The sequence below is a fragment of the Caretta caretta genome, chromosome 1, assembly GCF_965140235.1.
Source record: "Caretta caretta isolate rCarCar2 chromosome 1, rCarCar1.hap1, whole genome shotgun sequence".
Taxonomy (NCBI): Eukaryota; Metazoa; Chordata; order Testudines; family Cheloniidae; genus Caretta; species Caretta caretta.
The window spans coordinates 288393653-288410166 of NC_134206.1; the positions used below are offsets into that span (position 1 = coordinate 288393653).

The 16514-nt window shown below is 40.5% G+C and overlaps 1 protein-coding gene across 6 annotated transcripts in view; it reads right to left on the minus strand.

Annotated features, from left to right (window-relative positions):
• Positions 1 to 16514, minus strand: part of FRS2 (fibroblast growth factor receptor substrate 2) — an 85604-nt gene that overhangs the window by 27332 nt on the left and 41758 nt on the right. For 3 of the 6 annotated variants that reach the window (XM_048835808.2, XM_048835809.2, XM_048835803.2), the window contains one exon: positions 13762 to 13839. The exons of the other annotated variants lie outside the window; for them this stretch is intronic. The gene's annotated coding sequence lies outside the window, so the exon portion shown is untranslated. The remainder of the gene's footprint in view (positions 1 to 13761; positions 13840 to 16514) is intronic. 6 annotated transcript variants of the gene reach the window in all.

Consider the following 16514-nt stretch of genomic DNA (forward strand, 5'->3'; position numbering starts at 1 on the left):
ACATTACAGTACATGTTTTAATAATAGAACTAATGCTGGGATACCTGGGTACTAAAATCCAAGAAAATACAAATGTAACAGAACAAGGATCAAATCCTCAGTTTTAATTCTTCCCATTCCTAAATATTATTTCTCAAAATAAGTATCATATTAAAACAGTAAAATGAAAGTCATGGTCTGTCTAAACTCTAAACTAGTTAGCCAACAATGAATTTAATATAATACATTTGTACCAGAGTTGAAAGCAAATATTTAATGCGCAATACCAAAAAAAAAGCTTACAAGCACTCTCTGAATGTTACAATTAAGACTTTTCAGTTGCAGTAGTACTACCAAAAAGAAAAGGAGTACTTGTGGCACCTTAGAGACTAACCAATTTATTTGAGCATGAGCTTTCGTGAGATACAGCTCACTTCATCAGATTTATACCGTGGAAACTGCAGCAGACTTTATATACACACAGAGAATATGAAACAATATGAAACAGTACTACCATGGTCAAAGGCTTCAGAAATACCTAACTGGGTTTTCACAACTGCCTGCTGTCAAACCAAGAAAAAGGACTATAGTCAATTTGGAACTTTATGAAGACATTCTTAAAATAGCAGAAACATTGAAGGTTTCATCCTCAGTAAGTCCAATTTCTGTTTGTCCCCCACTTAAATGCCATAGTTTAATTCTAGGGCCAGCTCATTAAACAAAAAATTTGGAAATTAGTTTAATTTGAAGCTTCAGGATAAATCCTTGAGATTTTGAAGGAGGAAAGTTGAATAACTGGAAAAACATGTTATGTTTGTGATGTGGATTGAACCTGGGAAGAATTTCATGGCGTCCCCTCTGGGCAGTGAATTCAAGTCACGGCCTGCTGGACAGTTACTTCTACTTAAACTGAAATACAACAATCCCTCAAATAATTTTCAAACTCACTTTACAAAATTGCTCTTTTAGCTACAGAGTAATCTCTGCCATTTAATCACATTTTTATTAAGTGTCTGGTTTGCTCACTTTTCAGGTTAAATTAAGTATGAGACTGTAGCACCATCACAAAGCAGATGACTAAACATATTTTCTGCTCTCAGGTTCTTCTTGGTAAAATCATAACTTGATTTTTAAAACTGGAAATCATTTAAAAATCCTGGGAAACTATGTGGGGGAAAAAAAAAAAAACCACTTGTCAATTATTTAACAGAAGCATTCTGCTGAAAATACCAGTGGTAACACCAGCACCAAATTACAAAAGGGAAAAAACAAAAAAGTGACTGATTATTTTTTCTAAATTCTTGAAACAAGAAAAAAACAAAAAACAAGCTTTTGAGTCTGCAACCTGTTCAGACTTCAGATTTAGTGTACAGTATTTCAAGTCCCTTCACTGGAAAGGGAAAATTCTGTCTTACCTGTGAGTTTTCTTTTTAGAAACCTCCATGTCAGCTAGTCTTCGTAGTAGGGCAGTCCCCATCTCTATGGCAAGGGGAAGCATACTAAATCTCTTTCGGGAGCGTGGGCTTCGGCACACCTCAGGAAGAACTAATGATCATTCTGGAGATTTTTTTTTTCCAGCTTTGGAAGCTGTATAAAAGTTTGTAAGTGCTAGTCAACACAAACCATTTGCAGCAGAGCCTTTACAAGAAATTTAGGAGTTTCCTGGAAGAATACCCTCATCTGTTTCAAACTTCTTAAGAAAGAAGTGTGTGTGGTGGGGGGAAGGGAAGGAGAAATGGACATTAATCAATTCTCTGAGGGAGGGTCAGACTGCAACATGGAGGTTCCTCAAATGAAAATTCATGGATAAAACAGAATTTTCCCTTTCAGACCCCTCCATGTTGCAGTCTTCATAGTGGGAAGCAGTAAATCATCCCTAGGGAGGGAGGATTCCATTTTCTCCTGTAGAACTGAAAAGGAATTTACAGAACAGGGTACCCCAGTAATCCTTGGTTTCAGAGTAGCAGCTGTGTTAGTCTATCCACAAAAAGAAAAGGAGTACTTGTGGCACCTTATAGACAAACTTATTTGAGCACAAGCTTTTGTGAGCTACAGCTACCAAATGCTTCAGGATGTCAAGTCTAGTGTCTGAAAAAGCAGATGGAAAACCCTTTAGTAGCCTTACAGATTTCCTTTTAAGATTTCCATCCACAAAAAAAGTCACTGCTCTTTTCACAGAGTGCATAGAAACAAAAGGAGAAGAGCTTTGAATGTCTCTGCTATGAATATCTTTACCTGTAGGCTCTGTTCATGTCTAACTTATGCATTTCTACTTCCCTAGGATGTCTGGATTCAACCAGAAGGGCAACATAAAACTTCCTATTATATAAGAAAGATTGTAGTCACCTTGGGGATGGAGGGCTGGCTAATTCACAGAACTACCATGTTTGAGAGAAAGTATAAGTCAGGTTTCATCGAGAGCCTGCCAAAAACAAACACTGTTCGACAAGAAAGTGGTGAATAAGCAAGATACTTTCAGTGAGAAGGGAAAAGCACCTGCAAGACTGAAAGGTAGTTCTATTCGAACTTGTAGGACATAGATCAAGATCATGCCAAGAGCCTGCATATTGCCAGAGGACTGATAAGAGTGGCGGCTGTCAGGAATCTATTACATGGCAATAATGAGAAATTCTTATGCATTTCTTACAGTGCGATATACCAACAGAAACTGACTTGTCTTTCTAAAACAGTGGTCCCCAAACTGTGGGGCTCGCCCCCCTAGAAGGGCATGGAGGAACATTCAGGGATCACAGTGAGGCCTGGGGCCAGCCCCCATGGGGGGCAGGGAGGGAGTGCCACCCAGCCCCTCTTTATCCCCAGCTCTGCTCCAGTCCTGGTCTCCAACCACCACAGTTCCCCAATCCTGGCTCCGCTCCTGACCCCAGCCGGGGCTCCCCTTACCCTTGTCTGTGCCCTTCTCTCCTCCCCCCCCTCCCTCCCCGGGAGAAGTGGCCTCAGCTTGGGGGGGGGCAACAGGGGTCAGGGGGGCAACCATGAAAAGTTTGGGGACCACTGTTCTAAAACAAAAAAGTGTTGCCCTTGACATCCATGGTCAGGGTGTCTTGCAAAAAAAACCACTGTGTCCTTTGCATCATCTGACCTTCCCTGATATGTATCCCTTGTAACACCAATATATAATCATCATGTGATACATAGACATCATTTGTGAATTTCCTCCGAGATGCTAGGAGAATGGTTTTTTGCACTGCTGTTGTAGCCACACTGGTTCCAGGACATTAGAGAGACAAAGTAGGTGAGGTAGTATCTTTTATTGGGCTAACTTTTGTTGGTGAAAAAGAAACTTTTGAGCTACACAGAGTTCTTCTTCAGGTCATCTTCCCAGGTGTAACCAAGGCTGATGGAAGCCAGAGAGTGGCAGTGGTATAACAAGCAGGCTACTGGAATCAGAGCGCTGAACCAGAGTTCCTTAACACAGCTACTCAGTGCATGCTTGTATGCTGGCTGGAAACACCCTGTCAAGAGAGCTACAGCAGACATTAAACTGATAAGAACAGATATTAGTTTAGGAGATAATGTTTGTACTTCACGGTCCAAGAGACACAGACAAGGTTTTTCATCTCAGGGCCAAAAGCCCAAAAACATCAAGACGCTTGATCACAGCCTTTGATAAGCCAAGAGACTACCTATGCTTGATCTTAGCTCTGAGGAGCTGAGAAGCAGGAAGGCATTTTGAGGCACTAACAGGGCAGACAGTGACAACCCCTCACTGGGCTGGACTGCACCCCAGAATGTGACTTGAATTCTGTGTAGCTTGAAAGCTTGTGTCTTTCACCAACAGAAGTTGATTCAATAAAAGATATTACCTCACCCACCTTATCTCTCTAGGAGAATGTTTATCAACTTCTTAGAATGAGCACCTGTAATTCTTTCCTATCTGTTTCCCAGCTGACTGATTAGGCAGCACTGGATATTTGTTCAAGATGGGTCCCTGTTGCAGTATTGGGTGGGAAGGGCAGGGGTGGGATCTGAGACGATGTTCCAATGGGTCAGGTCTAAGAACCAAGCCGTGAGGGTTAATGAGGTGTAATCACTGTAGTCTGCTCCTTCACAATCTGTGTTACCATTTTGATCCTCAGTGGCTGCAGGGAGTTGGGGATAGGAAGAAAACAAAAAAAAAGAGACTTTTAGCCCACTTTCAAAGATATGGGGACCACAGCCTCCGCTTGTGAGTGTGCATCTCACATGGTACCTCTTGGCTTTCCAAATGGAGTTGGATGCAAACGGATTCACAAATAGGCTTTAAGTCTGACCCGTGAGGCACAGAAAGGCTAGCTGTTGTAAACTGCATTCCTTTGGTTCTAAGTTCATCTTCAGATGCCAACTTTCCTTCTTTGTGTAGAACCATGGTGGGAGGGAAGGAGAGCAAGTGAGCATACACGCATGTTTCTGCCAAGGGCACAAGCAAGAATATTTCTCCCAGCAGGGCTGAAGATCTTCAGCCTTTGCAGGCACATACAGACTGTTTCCAAAGAATCAAAAATGCTGGAAATGCAGGTGTATGCTTGATGGCTCACAGAACGAGACAGGTTATACTCTATATCTCGTCTCTGGGCTATATCCCTCTCCCAAGTCAATGAGGGGTCCAGCTATGTTCCCTTTACATGGGGTCTGGTATCTGTGCAGATGACAAGTTCGTCCAGACTCAACATCAGGCAGCCGTTAAATAATATTAAGAATGAGTTCATTGAGATACCAATACTGGATCTGGACCAAGAACTTTATATACTATTTTGCTGCAATTGCTGGCTGGAAGCAAAGCAAGAATTGTGCCAGGCATACGCACAAGACCAACTAGCCCAGGAGCTGAGTCAGATTTTTCCTATGAGAAATGTGCTAATGTTTGGCAAATAAGACACTATTTTCTTTTCTCTCCCTCCTGCCTCCCCCAAATAAAGAGATTGTCCCGGACAATAACTTAGATGCTGGAGTTTTAGGAGGGCTGTAATTGGCTCTTCAAACCTGTTTGCTCAAAGCCATGTTTCTGATGGCTTTTTAGCAATGGTTGCTGGGTCCAGTGTAATATGACAAGAAGGCTGTCCAGACAAGGGTAAACATGTATCCCTTTCACTTGAAGGAAGGGATGAATTGTGAATATCCATGTAGACGTTACAAGTCCAAAAAGGGAATACTTTGTTGTAGCAGAGACTAAAGTATCTCTGGGTGAGTCTCCCCAATCACATCTTCAGTAGATCTCTGGGAGCTTTATTTTCACATTCCAAAGTCTTGGAAAGAAAATGCTGCAATGATGGATTTTAGTATTTCTAACTGGAATATATGATCTCCTTCTGGACTTTCTGAGGAACCAGAGATCTAAAATTTGTACCACAAAGAATCTTTTACTTCTTCCAAAATATTCATCTCTCACAGAACTGGTTCTTATTGTTTCAATGTGTGGGAGATGGACTATGCACGCTTCATCTTCTGATGCTATAAAGGTTCTTGCTGATAGTGTGGATTTATTTTAATTTACTGTGAGTAAAGGATAAACTTCTCCCTAGGACAATAAGTGAGTTCTACTGAATATCCTTCCCTGATTATCTCAAGCTCCTATTCTCTGGAGGTGATTCACTTCTAGATCAGGGCCCACCCTGAAGCATCCCTGCTCAGGGGAGGGAGTTCTTCCCAAAACTGGGAAACCCAAAAAATAAGAAGCTTTGAAGGCTGGATGGTTTTCCAGAGAATCCCAGTCTTGGTCTTCCAAGTCCACAAGAGAGAACGGCCGCTTCCCAATTTGTAATATCCATGCTGGAATCTGGAGGAGGATTTGCTTCAAAGGAAATATCTGCTGAAATAAGGTAATTTGAAGTGTCTCTCACTGGCAAGGACTTAACCCCTTGTCTAAAGTCTCAGTGTCTGCTTTGCTTCTATGCTCCCAAAATGCTCACAACAAGGTATTTGGAAGGGTATCAGAGTTTAGCCTGTAATTCCAGTTTCTTCAAGTGCAGCCATAGCTGCCCCCGGGACACAACTTTGAAGCTTTGAATGTTCAGCAAGTCAAAGACATAAGGTGGATGACGTAATCTCTTTTATTGGACCAACTTCTGTTGGTGAGAGAGACAAAATTTCGAGCTTACACAGAGCTTCAGACCAATAAAAAGATATTACCTCACCTACTTTGTCTCTCTAATATCCTGGGACCAACATGGCTACAACATTACATACAGCAAGTCAGAATCAGGTGAAGCATCAGTCCTAAAAAAGCTAATAAAGAAATCTAGTTTAGAATAGATTGTTTTTCTTTTTCCCCTACATGCTCACAAGCTGCTAACAGTTAAGCATAGACCTCCACAATAAGACTACACCCAGACGCTCAGGCTGAGACTACTGTATCCAAGTTTAGTCTGAGTGATTTTATTCTCATCTGTGGGTTTAGCAAGATTACTCTCTTCAACTGGTATGACTATGCCCTTTAACAAAGTCACAACAGGCTTAACCTTAGGCAGACTAATGAAGACTTTAGGTAGGGAATTGCCACTCCATCTTAAAATCACACCCTCAAATAAGGGGATGAACAACACGGCTCTTCAACTTTGCAAGTTATTTTGTTTGTGTTTCATTTTCTAAAAATCCATAAGCACTTGTGAAGTTAGATCCTCTCCCTGTGCAATTTGTGCTTAACTATGGAAAGCTTAGTCTGAGCATCTTGCTCAAAAGCCTCAACTTTAGAGATTTCTCCTAGAGACCTAGATGGGACACTCATGAGACGTGTTAAGACTTTGCAATTTCCTTTTAAGATCTGATTGTGAGAAACATTCTTCACCAGACCTTGGATCAAACCTTCAAGAGAAGTGGGGAGGAGCCCTCTGAGGGGGAAAGTGCATTACCAGAGAGATTGAAAGGACAGTCTGCAGGCATATATCCCTCATTTCTCTACAAGGAAAAAAAGAGTAGCCACTTTATGACCTCCTGTGTGAATTCTGGAGGATAGAAGGGGAGATATAGTAGGCTCATCTCCCAAGGAGGGAATTCAAATCATTTTACCCCGTGCTCCTTGCTGCTGGGTCCAAGCTGAGCAAGAACCAACTGCACAGAATGAGGTGTGAGCTGGAGCCACTGGAGACAAGGGACCCGTTGGTATCAGGGAGGCAACAGGAAATGAGACAGCTGTGGCCTTGCAAGTAAAATAGCTTGTGTGAAAGGGGAGATGCTTTGTAGCCTTCTCAGCCATCTCACAATCCACACCTACTAACTAGCTTGAAACAGGAATTTCATCCTCCTGGTTGTCATGGGGTGAGACCATGTCTTACCCCAAGATTCAGGAGTCTCCAGTGAAAACTCTCAGCCTTCAGGACAAGCAGAAAAGAAAAGGGATCCCATATTTTGGGGAAGGGGAAAAACTTACCCCCAAGTTTGACAATGATTCTGGCCTGGTCTCCATGAAAGAAGCTTCCATGCAGTCTGCTCAACTGTCTTGACATGGACCTTGCCCACGTGCTGGCTGGGAGCTGAATTCCTGTGGTCTGCTGTCTGCCATTTCTGGAGAGGGTGAGAAGGCGAGGTGCTGTTCTCCAAACCCTCCTCAGAAAGCCAACCTAATTTTTTTTTTTTTAAGTTTAGTCTTTTTGAGGAAAAGCCTCAGAGCCATTGAAGAATTTGAGACACACTTGTTGATAATCTTTTAAGAATCCTGCAGAAGCTTCTGCAATAATCTCATGTGCACGCAGCTTGTAGGCAGACAGCTCTGGAGCTCAGCCTTAGAGCAAAGGCTCTAGTTGTCATGGAGATGGTGAACATCCCACTTTGAAAAATGCCATGGAGGGGCCTGAGAATGGACCATTTTTAATACTTAATATTTAACTCTATTATTGAGAACTCAAATTAGCATAGCTCTAAAAATGACAACCCTATTGCTGCTTGGACACTGCCTCTTGAAGAACTCTTTTAAAGAGCAGTATGTTGAAAAAAGGGCTTATTCTCTGCCAAACAATTCCTGCATAAAATATTCTTAAATGTAGGTATCTTATGCATGAAAACATTACATTATAGTCCTTGCCCCCTTTTTAGTCCCCTCCCCCATTCCTCTTCAAGAACCAACCTTACATGGGAAAAAAAAAAATGAGGGATGAAAGTGGATTCCTTATTTCAACTAGAAAGCAACAGAAGTACCAACTCAAGAATTCTATTCACACTACTTCCCTATTAAAAAAAAAGAAAAGGTGTGCGTGCGAGTGCATCTTATCCTAGACCTCAGACAATTAGAATACATACACCAGCTCAAATTCAGAATGTTGACACTAGCTTCCATAATCAACTCTTTGGAAGCAGAATTGGTTTTCTGCTCTTAACCTTCAGGAAGCTTATTTTCAAGTAGTGATTCACCCAGCCCCCAGAATACATCAGTGGTTCTCAATTAATTTACCATTGTGGGCCTCATCCAATACTACCTGTATGGCTCTGAGGAGGTCATATGGGCCACAGCTGTGTGCTGATTAGGCTGCAGGTTTGGAACCACTGGAATATCTCTTCAGTTCAACCACTATCACTACCGTCTGCCTACAACCTAAGAGTTTTCACAAGATATCTGATGGTAGTAGCAGCACATCCAAGATGACAAGAAATACACTTCTACCGTACTTGGATGATTGGCTTCAGAGGGTGAAATCCCCACTGTTGTCCCACCTTAACGAGCTTCTCATATACTTCTAAAATCAGTTTTCTAACAGTAAACTAGCTCTGATCTCAAGAATATGGAATGTCACATCACTAACAGCATTTACTGATTCAAATCACCACTAGCTGACTTCTTCCAATAACACAGTAATTAAATTTGAGAGCAAGAGGTTTTTTGTTTTGGCTTTGGATTATGTAATAGGTCGTGCCTAAAAAAAGATTTTTTTAAAATTATCTAGAGGTTAGTTACATTGTAATTGATTTTCCTTCAGTTTTGACATCTCTTGTTTTCATCCACAACTGTCTTAGACTTTTTAGTCATTAAGATTACTTGCTATTTGTTTAGTTACATCCCTTTTACTGAACCTTGTTTAACACCAAATTCTTTTGTGTTGCAAAAATACTTAAGTAGCATATAAGGAGTGTATTTTATAAGTCAACCTACATACTTAATGAAAAATACTTGAGTACTGGGTGCTCTCACAGAGCTAAGGAAAAAATGTGTTTTTAAAGGATTGAGTTAATGAGTTATGAAATCCGCATTTCAAACATTCCCCTTTTAAGGTACATTCAGTTTGCCACAACAGTTGCCATATTATACATGGAACAAATTTACAGTTGCACAATTTGCACAGACTACATCTTTCTTTATCCCAGGGTAGCCTTGTAGCAGCAACACATGATCGCATGACCATAAACTCAATTGCAATTCCCTGTCCATGGGGCTTCTCCAGAGCTTCCAGTTTGTTCAGTATGCAACAGCACACATTTATTTTCAGTATTTTACACCAGTCCTGCCTTCTTTACATTGCCCTAAGTTGACGGATGGACTATAAACTGACAATGTTGGTTTTTCAAACTTTTAATGCTATAGGCCCAAGCTATATTAGACGCAGAGGCCTCATTTTGACAGGTGTCTGCAGTCATACACCAATAGCCTTTCAGTGAACCATCTTTGCATCTCAGGTTGGTAAAACAAACATGCCTTTACTGAGGAGGGTTCCAGAGTATGGAATCTACTATACCCTGAAATTCATCCCAGTACTTATTTCACTTTTTCTTTTTTTAAATGCCTAAAATATTTTTATCTGCCTGCAAATAGTGTAAGTTATCATCTCCTCCCTTAGAAAAGAACAATCATAGTTGGCCCCACATCTGTTATATTTCTCTCATTCCTTTCCCTCCAGCAACTTTTTTTTAATTGCCTTATTTGCTTTTTATTTGTTTGACTATTATGATAGTGGTTAACATTGTCTTTACTTGGAACCCCAACTTTATGAAACCTAGATGGGACAGATTTATACCCAGAGTCCATGTGCTTTAAGGACCCTATTACCAAAAACAGCCCAATGAAAAAAAGTGCAAACTCTGTAGTGTCTGGAGAAAATACAGCCAGGCTTCTATGTAACTTAAAATAAATCTTGTAATTTTCCCGACTCCCACCAAAATCACTGTTCCACTGTGGCATTTATCAATATTCAGTGAAACGCAGGGTTTCCACTGAAATACTGACACCTCAAAGAAGGTCTGCAAAATGAGGGGCTGTATTGTGTGACTACATTATGTCAGATTCCTGCTATATAATGCAGCAGATAGGCTGCATGGGAATCCACTCAGTTCTCTGGGCAAGAAACTAGTGTTCTAAATGCGGACGTTTTTGGGTGGCCTATACAGAACACAGATGCATGTTCAGATAGAACTGGAAAGCCCTCCAGACACTAAGTTAGTGTCAGCAATTGGATAGACGGAAACAGATGAGAAACCTACCATATAGAAAAAAATGCTATTGAGTAAAACAAAGGGAGCAGCCTTTAAGAAGCACCTTATTCCCTCCAGAAGATAAGGTGACAATGCAATCAACCCTCTGAACTTAGTTGATGTCTATCTTACTTGTTGGCACTAGATTCTTTCTCTAGGCTTCAGCTGAATAATTTAGTAGTAGACACTGTGGTAGAATAAAATGTGAAAGAAAAGAAGGACCATTGGTTGCTCAGATGTGGCAAATCCTATTAAGCCTAGTATCCTATTTAGGCTTAAGTAGTTCTTACTTTGACCTTTGTCTTTTTTCTGGCTAGAGTGGCTTCCTAGAACAGAGGTGGGCAAACTATGGCCCGCGGGCCCGTCCTGCCCGGCCCTTGAGCTCCCAGCCAGGGAGGGTAGCCACCAGCCCCGCCGCTGCTGTCCCTCCTCCCCCGTAGCCTCAGCTCGTCGCGCTGCCAGCGCTCTGGCCCGCCACTCCTCTGGGCAGCGCGGCTGGCTCTGTCTGGGCGGCGATCTCCTACTGCTCTGAGCAGCATGTGAAGGTTGCGGGGGAGGGGGAAGTTGGATGGGGCAGAGGTTCTGGGGCAGTCAGAGGACAGGGGGCAGTTGGATAGGCATGGGAGTCCCCGGGGGCCTGTCAGGAGACCGGGGACAGGGGGGTGGATAGGGGTAGAGGCAGTCAGGAGACGGGAGGGGAGACGGGGGGGGGGGGGGAAGGGTGGCCAGGCTGTTTAGGGAGGCAAAGTCTTCCCTACCCAGTCCTCCATACAGTTTTGCAACCCCAATGTGGCCCTCAGGCCAAAAAGTTTGCCCACCTCTGTCCTAGAATGATGCCAAATTCTTTAGATTATTTTCTACAATTTGTGGTGTAGAAGTCTGAAAAAAACAACAACAGTATCGATTTAGAGTCCATTCACCACTTTAGGGCAATATAAAGGCGGCAGGGCTGGTGTAAAATGCTGAAAATAGGTAAGTGCCGTCACATACTGCACAAGCTCCGGAGAAGCCCTGTGTAAAGGGGACTGCAATTGAGTTCACGGTCATGAGAGCATGTGTTGCTGCTATGAGGTTATCTTGGGATAAGGCATCACATGCAACATCTCTTCTGTATCAAAATTTTGCTTCAAACCAGTAATTGCTGGCTGTGCAGGCAAGCCTCTTGGAGCTGGCCCACAGGGGTGAACTTCTTAAGAATTAATGAGGAAAAACCAGATTTGTGCTTATTAGCCCAGACTGGAAAATTCACTAGGAGTCTGGAAATAGAACAGAGAAAAAGTAACAGGTTTCAGAGGAGGAAACTTCTCCCATGGAAACAGAGTAGTTTAAAAAGACAGAAACCCTTGAAAGAAGATTCAGAAGGGTCATGATGTTCTTTCCCATACATCCCCACGTATGCAGCCTTTCTTCAAATTAACTGTTTCTTCAAGATGTCTTGCTGAGTCCTTGCCTTGCATTCTCCAGCACATGAAGATCTAACAGCAACTAGCTTCCCATTTTGACTACTTGAGAGACAGTAGGGGCATTTTAACAGTTAAGAAAGCTGAGTTGGGTCACTGAGCATAATCCTGCACTTTCATCTATCTGGCATCAGTCATAACAAAAAGAGAACAAGTACTTGAGGGGAAAAAAGCAGTGTTGCCAATATCAAACTAAAACAGACCAAAAACTACAGCGAAGGAGATGCAAGTGGGAAGTAACGGTACTGGAAAATTGTTTTGGTTGGAGCTGTGGCCTGAATATGAAAGGTGAATAAAATCTACAATCCTGAATGGTGGAGCTGAAGGTATTAAAAAAAGTGTACTTTATATATTTGTCTATGATAAGTGTTTAAGTATAAGAATTTTTTTATAATTAAATTAAATACATTCACAGACTAATTATTCAAATTATGTTGAATTTAGACTGCTTTTCTCTCTACCCCTTGCCCAAAACAAAACCATGACATTTTTATGATAAAACTACAATGAATCTGACTCCTAGAAAAACAAAATTATTGTAACCACACACAAGTGCCAGCACACAGAATTGTAGTTTCTACATACCGCCCACACAGCACTTTTTGAACATGTGATTAGGAGGGCTGATGCATGATCACACTAAATTCCTTCCCTCAGCTCACACATCAAGAACTTGCCCTCTCAGCTGCATTCTTCTTCAAACAGCCACTGTAACCTTAGCAACCCTCTGCTCCTAATATGGACAGCTGGTCCATTTAGAGTCAGCCCTAGTTGGCAACGAAAATGGTTGTTCCCTCAAATTCGGAAGAGCTCGTCCTCTTAATTCCCAAACTACTAATCACAGGGGTTGATTTAAAATTTTGAAACTTGATTAGCACTTTTGTTCAGTTCCAGAGATTTGTGCAGCATTTCAATCTGTTTGAGCTAAAAAAACCTGAGGAGTTATTTCCTATGTATTTTTCAAACATTGTTAATCAAAGTAAGTGTCATAGTACATAAAACACAGTTTGAGAAAATATTTGGGGGAGGGAAGGAAAGAGAACAGACTAAGCTGTAAGGAAAGATCTCTGAAGATCCTACTGTAAAAATAAACTGAAAATCTTGATGTGCCAGTATATTAAATTGTAAAGCTGCAAACACCCAAAGCATTTTTCTCAAAGCTGAAAATAATGATTTTAGTAACCTGCAAGAAGCTATCTACATTTTTGTTCCGTAACTATTCCTGACTAACGACCATTTACAAACACATACTTAACCCATGCAAGGGCAATCACTTGGAAGATGCCTTTGTGCTCTTGTATTCTTGTAAAAAAAAAAAAAAAAAAGAAAAAAAAAGGGGGGGGGGAGAGGGTCTCAAGGGGTTGGTATAGGAGTGTGTGGCGAACTGGCCATTGATGACAAAATTTAAGATTAATCTCAAAATACTTCAGGATTAATAAAAACCAAGATTTGTGCACAGCTGAACTTATCAAATATATGACATCTCTTTCATAAGATCTCTCTTATGATTCTTTTTTCCACTCAAAGCATAACATTTACTCCCTTAATTCTACCACAGGGAATATATACATCAAGTAAGGTAAATACATTCTGGCATATCTTCAGGTGGTAAAAGAGGTAACCATTCTTTTCATTTCAGAATTCCAAGGATTTGAGAGGAGAACTGGATATGAATTTTTATATTCAATAGCAATGCAGAAGTTCCTCTATGTTAAACACAATTTTCAATCTTCACCAGTCTATTTGTTTAAAATTTTACTTAAATACACAGAGTTTCTATTAAAGTCCTCAGATGACAGCACTCACTCATTTATTCCATCATACTTCAGTACAACATAGGCAATATACTACAGGACAATTTTCAAAGGCCACGGCTTCCCCAGTGGCACAGCACCTTGATTCTGGACTTTATTAATCTACTCTTCTGATTTACCTTGCATTCTATCAAGTTCAGCAGCAATTCAAACACCTTCAGCAGCAACAAACTTTCCATCATTCATCTGTCATCCACCTTGAAAACAGGCAAGAGTTCAAAACAAAATTTAAAAATAGAAATGACTTGGGTAAAATATGCAATAGTAAAAGACAAGGATTACATTAAAAAGGGTATACTTCGAACAGCTAGATAAGGATAAGATTAAATATAAAAGTAGAAAATGGCAAGACAAATACTAAGACGGGTCAAGACTTAAAAACTCATTAAAAAAGACTATATATAAAGTGTCTCACTGTAAAGCCCAGCCCCCAAATAATTTGTATGGCTCTTTTATGCACCTTCTATTTTTCAGATCCTTTTTAAAATGTAGACACCAGAACTGGACACAGGACCCTACAGCTACTCACATTTATCCACCCAGAGACCACATGTGGAGTCCCCATTTACTTCCTCAGTACAGGACTGGGGAAATAACTACTTGCAGATTGGAGTCCTGTGTTTGTAAAGCACCTAGCACAGTGAGACCCTGATCCTGAATGCAGTTTTTGGATGGTACCACAATACAAATCATAAAAATTAAATGGGATAAAAATAGAAATAATTAAAATAAATCCTATATATGAAGCAGGAAATCTAAATTAATCTTAATGACAAGTTTGTTGTGAGAACTGGGGGAACATGCACAACAAAATTTATAAAATATAATCAATTCATTCCTGTGATTTGATTACACCATTGTAGGCTGCTGGACTGGTCCATCCTCTATGTGAGCCAGGGGACATCAACTCCAAGAGGATTTTGAGCTGTTTAAGCCACACTATTGTCCCAGTAGTTAGACACAGAAGAGACCCAATTAGGTCATGTAGCCCATCCCTCCTTTGTAGCGTAGGATTGTTCTATGCATTCTGTTTTTCAGTCCTCTGTACGCCTAGTTTTAACAGTCTCAATGATCTTTCCACAACTTATTTTGGGAGACTTTTCCATAATCAAATACATCTTTCTGTTAGGAAGGTTTTTCCTAATATTCTGTCTAAATTTTCTTTTGCTTAATTTAGTCACACTATGCCCTGTTCCACTCCTTTGTGCCACTCTGAACAATTTACTCTTTTTTCTTGGTGTTCACATCTTCAAGATACTTATAGACCAATATGTCCAGGTCCACCCCATCTGATATAATTATTTAGCCAGTCCACACCCGTGTAAACTATTTTAATCTTAATTCATAGAACAATCCCTCCAGACCCCTAATCACTGTATTAGTCTCCTCTGAATTCTTGTCAGTTTAAACTATATCTTTCTGAAAGAAAAGGCCAGAAGAGAAACCTCAATGTTGGCTTTTGAGGTTTGTTTGACCAAGGAAGCACTATTAAAATTATTTTAGTTTTGGAAATTCTTGGTCCTCTTCAAATATAACATGATAATTTATATGTAAAGTGCAACATTTTCTCCTTGGAGCTCATGCATCAGGACACAGTGGCTGGTTTAGGTGAATACCTGAAAGAAATAAAGAACTATGTATATGCTGAAGTAATCTACCAGCTAATTCAAGCTACCTAGATATTTTTATGACCTCAATTTTTTTTCATTTCCCCCATCTGCAGTGAAAGAATCCTAAATATACCAAAACCATCCAGTTAAAGGTCAACCAACAGAGAATGCTGGTGAGGAAATTAAGACCTTCCTTACGCAGGAAAATTTTACCAGGGAAAACAAATGCAGTTAAATAGCTTGTATCCCTGTATGGACAGTATTATTCTGGTATCAGAATTTCTCTTTTCAGTTTAGCTTAAACCCTTTCCCAAGCAAACAACTAAACTGAAAAAAGCCACTCATACGCCAGAAGATGATTATCCACACAAAGGATGATACCAGTATAGGTATATCAGTTTAAATTCAAACCTTAGGTTATAAAGGGGAAAAAAAAAAAACATCTTCCTGGCATAGACGAGGGTTGACATATGCTGACTTCCTGGAAGTAAGTTTTAAGAAGGGATAAGGAGAAGAAGCTTTTGGCAGACTGTTCCAAGTATAGGGATAGCAGAAATGAACCCATAAAATCAAAGTAGTGGGAGAAAGAAAAGAAGGAAGCAGTGAGCAAAATACAGGGAGGAGGAAGTTATAGTGGAGGTTTACGTGAAGACAAGGAGCATGAATATTCTGCAGTAAGAGAGGCAGTGATAGGATTCAAGTAGTGAGCGCCATGGCTGGAGAAAGGGAAGTAGTATATTATACTTCAGAAGCCGCATTTTAGGTAAACTGTGAGGGAGGAGAGAAAGAAGTAGGGAGAATGGAGGAGGTTACACTTATCAGGGCAAAACAATGGAGCCTAAATTAATTATTTGCAGGGGTGGGGGGGGGGGAAGAAATGGCCTGCAAAGACTTAAAGAGTGAGTTAGCTCTCCAATACTTTTACGTCAGATGCCTCCCAAACTTGAGCCCACAGCCCAGGCAGATTCTCCAAGGCCACTTGAGTGCCAAATCTCATAATAAAAGTGGCATGAAAAGACTTATTTTTTATATTTTAATGGATGAATATTACTCATCCAAACATTTTTATAAAGATTCTTTAAACTTTGTTTTAATTTTTTGAGCAGAGTCTGCACAGTCTTTTAAAACCACAGTAGATCTTTGGTTTTTTAAATGTTAGTTCTACCCTCTTATTAGAAGATTCAGTAAATGCAGCAGAATTTACCAAAAATAAGGCAGTGTAATTTTGATATGTACTATAAAAAAACCCAAATATCTATGAA